This window comes from Lepisosteus platostomus, chromosome 22 (genome assembly GCF_059453375.1).
Source record: "Lepisosteus platostomus isolate fLepPlt1 chromosome 22, fLepPlt1.hap1, whole genome shotgun sequence".
Classification (NCBI taxonomy): Eukaryota; Metazoa; Chordata; class Actinopteri; order Semionotiformes; family Lepisosteidae; genus Lepisosteus; species Lepisosteus platostomus.
In genome coordinates, this window is record NC_142632.1 from 8,832,673 (window position 1) to 8,845,853 (window position 13,181).

Here is a 13,181-nt window from a genome sequence, read left to right on the forward strand (position 1 = left end):
GCATGTCTGTGTGTGTGAGCAGATATTTTGTTCCCTACTGAGAAAACAAAAACACAGCCTAAGCAGTGTATCATGGTATTTCTGGTGCCCAGCTTCAATATTGTACCAAAGCGTCACTGGACGGCCGGGGCCAAGCAGTACAGCCTGAAGATCATAGTCTGTCCACTGAGCCGCAGACGCCTGCCACTCAAATGTCTTTTTCTTGCTTTGAGACACACTGAGTAGCAGCTGGGAAGTTGAGCAGCTGTTGTCGAATTTGTGCGTTTTGCACAGAGATGATTGGGACTTGCGCTTTTCGGGGTCTTCAGTGTTGTGTAACGGTTTGTTTTTGTTATCTGGGATTGTTTGTGGAAGTGTGTTGGTGCCATACTGTATGAGCTCCTTCTTGCTATGCCCTTTCATTGAAGAATAAGCTTTCTTTTACAATGAAGAGCTGGAGAGTACCCGGTTATACAGCGGGGCATTTACTGGCACAATCCGACTGAAGCGCCTTGCTCTCAGGTGCTAGAGCTGTGTCTCTTCTATGATTTGAACCTGCAGTCCTCCAGCCTATCGCGATCCTTAACACTGATGGGGTCGGTTAGTCAGATCCAACAGCTGAGAGCCCACAAAATGGGGCCTGTGCCGCTGGTTTGCAAAACTTGTTAATGGAAAAATAAACATTGTTAGCTGAGTGACAGGGCTCAGTTGATGCTGCTGTACAGTCGGGTTAAATAACCAGATACTGGGTGTTAAAAAAAACAAACAAAAAAAACACCTGAAGTCCAGAGTTCAATCTAAACAGCCAAGAGTGGACCTCCAAACACCTTTGGCACCAAGTGAGGGTTAAAAACAGAACGTGTTATTCTGCAATCATTAAATAAATAAAATACCTAATGCTCAGTCTGGTCCAGAGCCAGAGGCGGCCGGACTCGTGTGTAAGCGAACGGAAATGACTTCACCTTGTGGAATAGGGAGTGTGGACTTCTCGAGCTGTGCAGCACTCTCGGCTGTTAGGCCTGAATGATTCCTGGGCTGCATGAATAATTCATGGGCATTTCATCGAGCAGGCAAAAGCCCCTGCGAGGGTCTGTCTTGTGAGCAGGGGGCAATTCAAAAGTTTATGTTCTGTTTCATGCCCAATAAAAAAAGAAACTTTTCGGAACTCTCCAGTCAAGAAGACATCATGACTTACAGCCCATCCCTCGGCGCCGTCATTGCAAGACTGCTCTTGTGTGTGGGTGTGCTGTGGAGGAAAAAAATCCTATACAAAAATATGGCTTGCATGTCTGCAGCAGGCGATAATAATACAGGGGGGTGGGAGCTGTGCTGTCCGATGCAAAACTGACTTTTAAGTAGAGAAAAATTGAAAATGTTACTGCTGGCTTTCTGCTACTGTACGGTTTCCCCCCAGACTGATATATTTTATTTACGTTTACAAAGTTGGGACCAGGTTTGCCCTCCTGTGTTAAAGCCTTTGAAAGTCGCCCTGATACGGGCAAAATCGTGGCCAGGGATGTTGCAGATCTACTGTGAATCAGGGGTTGATGGAGTCACACAGATCCGCTCCAGCAGCTACGTGCCCATTTCCTGTCTGTGATGCATCTGTGACACATGCTCAAGGAGCTGTTCTGGTTGCCTCGCCAAGTATTTCCTGTGCTGTCTGATCACCAGGGCACGTCTAAGGGCAAAGAAACTGAAGCCTGATCGAAGGAGTCAGTGATCTGAGTCCTGATGACTTTTCTCATCCCTCCCAGTGGAAGTGTGCACATCCAATACTGTGAAATCATCTTGGAACTAGATGCTGTATGTTAATCAGCTATTAATTCCTTGCATTTATGTACAGTTTTTATCCCGAAGGAGCGCAGAGAGCTACGCACAGAGGAGGGGACCCACTTCGTCCAACACTGCAGCCTCTGGGTAAAACTGGCTGAGGTGGATGAATTGACTTTGCCTGGTTTTAAAAAAAATCCCCTCGGCCCCATCCACACCCCCTTGCACAGAGTTTCTCAAACCTGAACGCAGCTCATGGGGGAAGAGGGCCACACTCCAGCACCATTGCCGATGGGCACGCTCTCGTTCTTTAAATACACCTCATTTATAGCTTGTCTCCAGATCTCCCCCCCCCCCCAAGTGAAAATAATAGAAGTGGCACTGCGGTCGGCACGATCCTGTGTGCCCCTCGCCAGGCCGCGGAAATGTGCTGCCCGCTCCGTGGCAGCTAGTTCATTCGTAGCGGGACTTCGGAGAGCTCCCCTGCAAATTCCGAGAAAGTGAAGCAGGAACAAATGCATTGGGGGGCTAGTCTGGGAGCGAGCTTTTTCCTTGGGCTTTTTATTATTATTAAAAACGAAGGTAGTTTAAAGGAGAGAGAGCTGCTTGCGTGACATGTACCGGCAGAGCTGACAAGACAAGATTTGTGGACACATCAAAAGCCCTCCTTTTATTTGTTTTCGAGTTTGTGAACTTGTGTGTGTGTTTTCTCCTGCTCCTAGCGGCCCATTCCCACACACACATTCCATTTCTCAGGACTGTAATGGCCTCTGTCTGTGCCCGTGCATTAATGAGGCTGCTGAGGCCCGACTCTAATCTGTAGGAAGCCAAGCAGGTAATTGCCTTTGAATTTTTAATCGAGGGAAGGGAGGGGTTAGAGAGGAGGGGGGATCAGGGAGGGGTGGTGGTAGTTTGTAGGGGGGGTCAAAGTCACATACACCCCCCCCCACCCCCACCCCCCCAACCTCTGGCCTCACCCTGCAGGCACGCCTCGCCAATCTGTCCAATCGCTCTCCGATGACTGTCCGGACAGCTCCGTTGGCCAGGGCTGCACCCCGGCGGTCAATCAGGAAAAGAGGGCAGTGTATGCTCGGACGGGCCGTGCTGGGGGAATGGGCTAGGAGTCTGTTCTGGGAGAGCGCACTGGCTGCCCCTGCTCTGCTCCCTGTCCTCTCCCCCTCAGTACGTTATGCAAATTCCACAAAACAGGAAATTTAGACACAAACAGTATCCTCTTTCATAGTGGGCAGCCTCCCAGAAAATGAGGCAGCAAAGAGACAGAACCTGTTCCCCTGTCCAGGTCTCTGCTCCTCGGTGCTGTACTCTGTCTCGTTACGTTGCACGCGCCCAGTTTAACGGTTTTGCGTCGTGTGTGCTGCAGGATTGTTCTGTGAATGTCTTGTGCAGCAAGGAAAAAAACAAATTGTGGCTGGAGTATATTTTGCACATATCTGTACTGTGACAAACCCCTTAAAATGTGCACAAGCACTGATAAATCTTTTACAGGGTTGAATTTGTGCCTGTGGTTTGGTCACATTGTGTGCTGAGCATCCAAATAAACAGGACGTACAACAGCAACAAGTTCCCAGTTTTGCCACTGTGAGTTAGCATCAGGAAAAACGTTTACAGGCGGTGAACCGGCATTTTAACGCACAGATACGGTGGGGGATCCATTTTGCTGATTTACAATTGTTGACCGTGAAAATCACAGGTTAGTGAGGAGCGTGGCCAGCTCTGGAATCTGGCTTTGCAGACGCTGTGTTGTAGGATTCTTTCACTCCAGGACAAGCGTAGATCTGTTGGTTGATCCCCGATCCCTCGATTCCACATTTGGTCCCAGCTCACCCCCAACAGGCCTCAAGCCCTTGACATCGCCAACGCATCCTGCACGAAAAGCTGCAGCTACACCAGCAATCCCAGGACGTGTGTGGCTCTGCTGGACGAGCCCGCAGGGAGAGCGGCGCTGCTGGCCTGGCGTTGCTGATGGTGCAGTGTGATGCTGGAGATGGAGTGTGAGGAGGTGGTGATTCAGGTGGAGTGTCAGGACTGGAATCCTCGTGTCGACAGGCTGCGTTTGGCTGTAACGTCCTGCCAGGTAAGAGATCACTGGCCGTGAGCAGGCCCTGACCACGAATGACAGTCCAGGGTCTCTTCATACGGGGGCAGATTAGTTCCATTGGGGTTTTTCCTGAATTTCGCCAGGTTTGACATCCAATAAGTTACATCACCTTTTTCACCTGTGCCTAATCAGCTCTCCAGTGAACAAGGTGATTTAGTGCTCTTGCAACAGTCACTCGGGCGTATCATGAATAATCAATCAAAACACCCAAAACATACTCAAAATTGTTTCGTTTTTTCTAAGAATGACTATGCATGAGTACAGTGATACGTTTTTTTCTCTTATGCTCAGTATAGGCTGCAGATCAAAGCTACGGAGAAATTCCTTCAGTCTCCGCGAACGCGATAAACAGCCCCGCTTGTGAACACGTGTTGTGCACTCTGACGCAATCCGAGTTTTGGTTTCCGGGTATGAGGTGTGTCGCTTTATTTTTTGAAGGCTGGAGTGTCAACAAATGCGTTAGCTTTGATTTTGTTTTAAAAAGTCCATGTTTTTTAATGCTGTGTCCACAGTTCTTTCCGGGCTCATGTGGTGCTCTGTATTCCAAAGCTCCGCACCTTGCTTTGTTTTGGCATGTCTCTGTGCCAGATCGTGCTTTGAAGCTTAAGGCGCTGATTGAACGGGTGTTTCTCCTGCTTTTTTTTTTTTCTTTTGGCAAGAGCTCTTTTACTTTACGGTTCTGATGAAGGGCTTGAAAGGCCAGTTTGACTGATGACCTACCCGACGTGCTCCATCCTCGTTCGGCTAGAGGCTGGTTCAGTCAGCTGATTGGAAAGGTCATGTTCTACTTCTGAGCAGCAGCGGCGAGTCTTTGTATGTCGATGCCGCGAGGAAGCAGTGATTTATGTGTCCTCCTGGAGCAGAGAGAGGGGGTTACCTGAGTCGCTTTCTTTTCAGTGTGTTTGCATGGCGGGTTTTTTTTCCTGCTTGGAGTTGTTTCGTCGCAGTTCCTGCCAGCATGAATCTGGCAGGTGGTCCTGCACCCAGCTCAGTCCTGTGACCCCCCTCCCCCCGCCTCCCACTGGGATGAGGGGGACCCCTGTGGGCACTCTTCCCTGCCCCGTACGTGCCCTCTGCTGTTCGACACTCTTTCCTCCGAGCTCCCGCCGGCTGTGTGCCTTGGGAGTGGGGGGAGGTGAAAACTCCCACCCTGCAGGGGGCGCTGTTCTGTGACAATGGCCAACCATGTGCACCAGCGCACTCAGCACTAACAGCTCTCGGCCAGCAGCGTGTCATAATACAGAAGGCCTTCCATAACCTGCAGATATGTGCCACTGGGGCCTCCAACAGTAAGCAGGAGGTCTTGAACAGGTGTTAAGAAACATGTTTCCGATGCCACCTTCGAGTGTGCTGCATCATGGGTAGCCTGCCCTGAAACAGGAGCAAGAGCTGAGAAAAATGTCCGGTGTGGAGTGCCGCCATCAGGCACATGGAGGCTGTGACAGCTGCTCTTATTGGAATCTCCAAGGGACTAGTTCAGGATAACGTATTGGGTACAGAAACGTGGAGAATCAGAACCTCAGACTCAGCACTGAATCATTCGTCCACCCATTAATGCATAGTAGCTTATTCCTGGCGCAATTCACAGCACGATAAAGCTTTCTCCTCAAACATAAGGCACGGGGAGGGACACCAGCTCATCACTGGTCATGCACACACACACACTCAGAGAGGGATGACCCATAGCCATCACTTACCCCTGGCCTTGTGTCTTTGAAAGGCAGCAAGAAATTGGGCCAGTAACAGAACACCATCTTTCCATTATGTACAATTCACAAGGCACGGGCAAGAAAAGCTAAGATAGGCGAGGCCTAACAATTTTTTGCAGACAAATTGGGCCTAATTCAAGTACAGATTTGTCCAGGGATATATATCCAGGCCTGGTTCAGGTAGGTCTGTGTTCACAGATTGTGGGCAGCAGTCCAGCCTGCTGTAATTCGAGCTCCAAGGACACAATATATGTCACTACTTTTCATCTAAGTGAGGGGTAGCTGAAGATGCTGTTTTAAAATGCCAGCAGCCAGCAGCCATATCACCCTGCAACTCCCAGCTGGCAGCCCACTGAAGCTCAGCAGGTGTGAGCCTGGTCAGTACCTGGATGAGAGACCTCCTGGGAAAAACTAAGGTTGCTGCTGGAAGAGGTGTTAGTGAGGCCAGCAGGGGGCGCTCACCCTGTGGTCCATGTGGGTCCTAATGCCCCAGTATAGTGACAGGGACACTATATTGCCGTCCTTCAAATGAGACGTAAAACCGAGGTCCTGACTCTCTGTGGTCATTAAAAATCCCAGGGTGTTTCTCAAAAAGAGTAGGGGTGTAACCCCGGTGTCCTGGCCAAATTTCCCCCTGGCCCTTACCAATCATGGCCTCCTAATAATCCCCCTCTATGAATTGGCTTCATCACTCTGCTCTCCTCCCCACTGAGAGCTGGTGTGTGGAGAGAGTACTGGTGCATCATCCAGGTGGGGCTGCACAGTGGTGGTGGTGGAGGGGATCCCCATTACCTGTAAAGCGCTTTGAGTGGAGTGTCCAGAAAAGCGCTATATAAGTGTAAGCAATTATTATTATTAAAAACAAAAAAGTTTTAATGAGGTCTCTCCCAGTCTGGACTTTCTTAGTCTCCTTGGTGCTCACTAGGTGGCGCTGAGATGAGAGGAAAAGAGAGATTTCCCCCAATATCTCTAACACATGTGGTCCGAGAGGTGATCATTAATACTGGAACAAAAGTCACTCTGTGCTGCCTGCAGGGCTTTGACTCATCTGTGACTGCAGAACCTTGTACAGATTCCTATCGGTCCTGTTACATTCAGGGGAGCAGAATGCAAATGTCTTCCAACAAAACTGCATTTTAGTGCTATTAATCACTAACAGGTGGTAAAAGGATTCTTTCTAATAGTGGTCAGTGCACGTGGCCTTCCTCATTCTCTGTGTACCGAAAGCAGAGAGCAGTACTGTTCAGGAGCAATGACTGCATGTCCCTTTGTCTCCACACACACACACACACACACACACACACACACACACACACACACACACACACACACACACACACACACACACACACACACACACACACACACACACACACACACACAGAGTTCACAGAAAGTGGAACTGACACAAGAGCCAGCTGTGCTCCATCCTTTCCCCACGGTACTGTCTAAAAGTTTGCCCGTCTAGGAGTGCCTGCTATAAATCGATACCCGAGCAAAGGCACGCCCGCCAGGACGAACACGTCTTCCAGTCTTGTTCTTAACATTCCTGGCTCTTGAGGGTCTGAACCTGCTCAGGTCGTCGTTCCAAGCAGTTTCTGATCGGAATGGACCCTTGACTGATCGTCAGTCAGCTGGAGGTACGAGGCAACCTGAACTTCTGAAACTCCTGTTAGCAGACTAGATGGGAACATTAAGGAGGGGGGTATCTCCCAGCTTGACCCCCCCCAGAAAACCCTCAGAAGATTGATTAGAGGCGGGTAAAGACAGATTTTTATTTTATGCCGTTTTGTTTTCTAAGCTCCCGGCCTTTGTGACTCCTCTTGGTCGGTCGGCCAGCTTCTCCGCTCGTGTTCCCAGCGTCCCCTGAAGACACAGGTAACCTGGAAGTGCAGAGCGAAGGCACCAGTGTCGAGACACTGCCTCCTCTGGGCACACAGCTCAGCGCTGGGGCCAGGCTGCAACACCACGAGTCACCCAGAGCCCAGAACACAAGCATCCAAATTGACGAATTTGTCCGAAGTATCCTTTTCCGGCGACAGACTGCACTTCTGCTTCGCAGAGGTGGCCTTCACCTTGGAGCGGCCCTTGCTCGGCTTCGCTTTTGTTTCGAATGCATTTTATCATGAGTAACCGTGCGATTCTGGCATAATCCTGCTGATCCGGGCTCATGTCTCGTTAAGTCTGAATGATTTATAGCGTTCGGTAACGAAAGCGTGGAAGTTCTTTTGATTTCCATGTTAACTGTCGGAGCCCGTTTTCGTTTTCAATCATTCATTCATGTTAAAGATCCTAGCAGAGAGGCACCACAAACATCCACAGATACTGCACCCACAAATGAAGCTCCATTACTGGAGCGCTGACAGGTTTTATTAACCTAATTATTGTAATTATTAACTCCTGCAATGCAGCTGTTTTTTTTTCTAAGGGTTTTAACATTGGAGGTGTAAAAGACAAACTGGATTGGTGGAGTGGTAGTGTGAGAGCAGTTTCCAAGTCTGATGTGCTCTCCCAGCTGGGCACAGAACTCAGTCTTGGAGCCCAGCTTGAACCAGCAAACTCTGCAGACCCTCCAGCTCCTCGGTGGGATTTTGTCTGAAGCATAAGGCACAGGAACTGCAGGGGGCCACATTGATGCCAGCGGTAGAGTGGTCAGCGTGGTGGTCGAGGCTGCTGGCATCACCTCTCTGGCAGCCCTGCTGTCCAGAGTTGCCCTGTGCACAGCTGTTTGCACCTGGAGCTGCAGACAGGCAGCCCCTCTCCGCTGAGACAAAGTAGCTGCTTCAATCCCTGAGTCAATATTGACAGCGCAGGGTGCCAGGTTGAAGGAGAGGTTTGCAGAAGGTGTGTGGAAGGGGGGGGGGGCTGTTGAGCAAGTCCCTGCTGGCTCTTCTTTGAAAAATCGGACGGCGGGACGCGTGCACGCGCCCTCACCCCCTCCCCCTTCCCCCGGGAGCAGGCTCGCCAGGGTGAGTCCCCATCTCAGGCCGTCCGTCCTGCTGAGAAACTCTGCAAGGGAGCGCTCATCACGGTATGTCGAAGGCCCCCGCGCTGTGAAGCCAGGACGCGCGCACGGACAGGACTGCCTGAATCAAAAAGCCGGGGTCTGGGAAAAATGGGGTTCACGGGACGTATCCCATACTGCACGTTGGGGGGAGGGAGAGAACCGTCCACAGGAGTTTTTCCAACTTTCAGTTTTCTCTAAGCACACACAGAGGGGGTTGACTGACAGAATCTCTTGTGGCCGGTCTGCACAAGAATGAGCGTGAGCAGAGCTAGTCTGTCAGTTTCAGTGGCTCTGGTATTTCCTTCTCTTTCTGGCTGACGTGTCACTTACACTATGAATTGTGCTGTACTATTAAGGATATAAATATATCCTATTGAGGGAAAAGAGTCTGTACTACATTCATCCACCCTTGTCCTAGTCCAGCACATCTGTTTGTCAGGCTGGCTCACTGCTGGCTGCAGGGGTCTCTCTCTCTCTCTCTGTCTTCCTGGCTGAGGTCATTTTCATGCTCTCTCTCCCATCTGCTGCTTCTGTGGCTCCTGCTTTGAAAACTGTTTCCTCGCCGAACGTGCCGCGGTGATCAATAATATATTATTGCTTTGTGTGCTAATGAGCACGATTGTCCAGGACCTGTAAGCGCTAATTTGGACTCGCCGGTGGAGGCTCAGAGATTTATTGTCCTGCCGGCTGCTGCTGGGAGTCGAGACTCCCGGCAGAGAAGTTAGTTATCATTTGCGCAAGTTAAGTAACAAGAGAGCGGGCTGTTGTTTCAAGATGGGTTTGTTCGTTTAGACCTTGTACCCTTCAGGAAGAAAAAAGGGTGAAATGTTTCAGGACATGCCTGGAAATGTGAAGAGATTAGGCCGCATCGTAACCTCACAGGGTATTTTTCCCCTCACGCTGAGCTTCTGCCATATTGCAGCTGAAGATCAGCAGTGTGAGAGCCTTTATCTTTACTGTATCCCCAAAGCAGTTTTGCACCTTTTGAAGCTATTTTCATTCTGGGTTCCAGTTTCCCAAAACTAAATTGCAACAACTTCACAGATTATGCCATTATGTATCCCTCCATCTTATCTCACTGTTTACCTGATACACCGGTGTGCCGGGGTTGAATTGAGTGCTAGGCCTAGGGCAAACACGGTAGTTTTTTTTTAGAAGGATGAAGGAAAAACACCAGTCTTAAAAAGGAATAAAGGAATCATTTTAACAGCCTATGGAAGATGTTTTAATCTGGGTGTCTGGGGACAGTTGTGTGTCCTCAGATTCTGGCCAGAGAGTCCCAAGTCTATTAGAGCAGAACCTACACCCTCACACACAGTGAAGGTGTTTACCTTTTTAATTAAAGGCAACAAAAACAACACAAGATTGTTTAAGTTGGGGGTCCAATACTAAGAGTAGTTTCTTGAACTGATCTCAGTATAAGGTTGAGATTGATTGGGGTAGCCCGAAAGAAAAAGAGACTTTTCACCCTTAGATTGTATAAAATGTAGTGCAGTGGTTAAAACAGCTCACAGGAGGTCTGATTCATCCATTTCCTAACTGTTTCTTCCAATTCTGGGTCATTGGAGAGCCAGAGTCTATCCCAGCATGCCACTGGCATAAGACAGGGTACACCTTGGATGACCAGTCACACACGGGCCAGTTCTCCAAGAAACTAGTGAACCCACTAGGATCTTTTTGGACTGTGGGTAAAGACCCACAGTAAAGCACCCAGTGAAAATCCACACAAACACAGGGAGAACATGCAAACTCCAGACAGACAGCACCCCAAGTGTGGAATTGAACCCAGGGCCCCAGTGTTAGGAGGCAGCAGTGCTAGCCAGTGCTCCATCATACTGCCCTTGCAGTTCTACTCCATACTTAATAATTTCAGAAAAGTGTCTTTTATATATAATAACAATATAATTTGATTTTTTAATAGGTTTTATGTTTGTTATGTCCCAGTGTGTGGTCTGTGTGTTTTTGTTGTTATGTTCCACTCTTCTGACTTTGATATGGTTAGACAATGGGTACCCCCACCAGAAAAGATTCTACAGGAAAGTACATTTAATTCACTTCCTGCAAGATCTGATCCAGTGTCACTTCTTAGGAAGAAAAGGGAAAAAACTAGGTAGGAAGGGGCAATTTTCTCTGAAAGCACTGGTCTGGTGCTTGTGCTGTTTGCTCTCTTGAGTTCTCTCTTTGACAGGGGTCTGTGTTCTGGCTCAGTGCACCCTGGGAAGGGGAATGGAACGGGACGGGACTTTTTTCCAGGGCTGGCACTGGGTGGGAAAGAGGGGCTGCTTCGGGCTCAGGGTCACAGCGGATCAGAGAGACCATGTGTGCTGCTCTCACCAGAGGCAGGCAGGCACTCAGAGCAGGATTCCCGAACCCGGGCTGTTCCAGGCCTGTGAGCTTCCTGTTAGCGCCTAGCTGGAAAAGAGCGTCTGCTGAGTCCCAGCTGTCGTGTCCTTTGCAGGGATTGTGCAACCTGCACGAGGAGCTCTCGGCGACCCTGGATCTGCAGCCAGCATTCTCCAGTGTTCCAGCTAATATGCATTCTTCCTCGAAAAATGTTTGTTGTGAAATCAGATGACTAGGTGGGTAAATGTCATCTACATATATTTAAATGATGATGCAGGATGTTTTTGGATGGGCTTCCAGTCTAATCAAGTAATGACTTGTGCAAATAAACCCGACTTTCAAAGGGCTTCGGTATCACAGCTCACTTTCGCTGCTGCTGTAAATGGGTCATTCCTTTTAATCAGTGCCCACCCCACATCTCCATCTCCGTCTACGGATTAAGCTCAGTTTAAGGATATTCCGGAGGTATTTTTCCATGCAAAAAAAGGGGAGTCATTTATTCACACCCCCTCCCTTCAGTTTGAATTCTCTGGTTTGAAACCCCCTTGACTGGTTTGAAATGGGTGCGCCCATTCTCCCCAGTGGCTTTTCCCCCCGTGCCCAGCGGAGAGTCTGCAACGTGTCCACCAGGTCCAGAGCATGCTGTCGGTCGCCCTGGCTTGGTGGGATCTCGATCACAGGCCGTGTGACGGGGCTCTGGAGCAAAATTCCCAAATCCTTGTCGGCTCACCTCCAGGCCTGGAGGAGGCTGCAGGCTGGCTTTGAAGTCTGGAGTAAAGCCCGGAGTGTGTTGACACAGTTAACGCTGTCCTTGTCAGGCTCCCTGGCTCAGCCTGGAGACACACACAGCCCCAGATTCCCTTTTCAGGTGAGCTGAGGATCATCTGCAGGTTATGTTTAAGAAGGGGGTGGAGGTCTGGAATCCAGAGTCTCACACACTCCTCCCCCCCCAATCTCTGTCCACAATGGTGTTGAAGTCAAACAATCCCCTGTCCTGAGGGGCAGCTGTTGCCCGAGATGGACTGGTGCTCTCAGAGAGGAACGGCTTCGGAGGTGGGAGAAATCAGAGCTGGTCTGGCCTGAGCTTGACCTGGCTTTTCTTCTCTGGAGAACAGCGCTGGGGAATCCTGGTTCTGGAGGTCCAGTGTGTCCGTGGGTTTTCTAGGTCCTGCAGCAGCACTGGAAGAGCTGGGAGAAGCAGTTCAGCTGGTCCTGTGAAGTCAGTAACCAGTGGAGCCAGACACGCTGTCCCTCCAGGACCAGGATTGGCCACCTCTGCTACAGACTTAAATGGCGGTTTTTAACACTGCACGCAGAGATCTCGGTAAAGGAGCTGAGAAAGTGAAGATCTGCACAGAGAGTTTGAATTTAAGATTGTTCTCAGGATTGTTCAGTTAGATCCCAGCATAGCTGGTTTCCTCTGTGGCTTATGGCCAAAAACACCATCAGCCAATACAAGTATTTCTTACCTAAAAGTGTGGAGGAACCTTTTGTCAAACTGGTGCATTTCTGGTAGCACCAGTGATGTGGCGCCCTCTGCCTGTGTGCGGCGGAGCGGGGCTGTGGAGGGCTGTGGTGGGCAGAGGATCCCGTGGTTATCGACCTGCTGATGCCCGCGGCCCCAGCGGAGATATGGCAGAGCCGCTGTGCTGGACTCCCCATTGCCCGACGCTGCTGTCCAGCTCCTGAGCAAACACCTCTGCACAACAGCCTCCCTGGGACAAAGACACACGAATGGGCTGCATGTGGCCGACGCAGGCTTGGAGTGTCTGTACTGTGCGCGGATCTTTTGGATGAGAATATTTTAAGCTCAGTGCCAGTCTACAGTGTGAGAACCAACTCAATTTTAATCGTACTTACAAGTGATTTTACTCCTTAGACAATTCAGAAATATGACTGAATTTGTCACCCACTGTGACTGGCATTCCTAGAGTTTCACATGCAAACACAAATGTCTTTCTTGCTCGGCTCAGCAGAGTCAGATGTCTTATCCAGCACAGTTATACTCCCCGACTGTTTTGTTCCCTCAGGCCCAGTTCTGAGATGATTTGGTCTCGGGGCAGTGACTGCATTCTGTAATAATAATTACTTACGCTCATATAGCACTTTTCTGGACACTCCTCCCAAGGTGCTTTACAGGTAATGGGGATCCCCTCCACCACCACCAGTGTGCAGCCCCACCTGGATGATGCACCAGTACTCTCCCCACACACCAGCTCTCAGTGGGGAGGAGAGCAGAGTGATGAAGCCA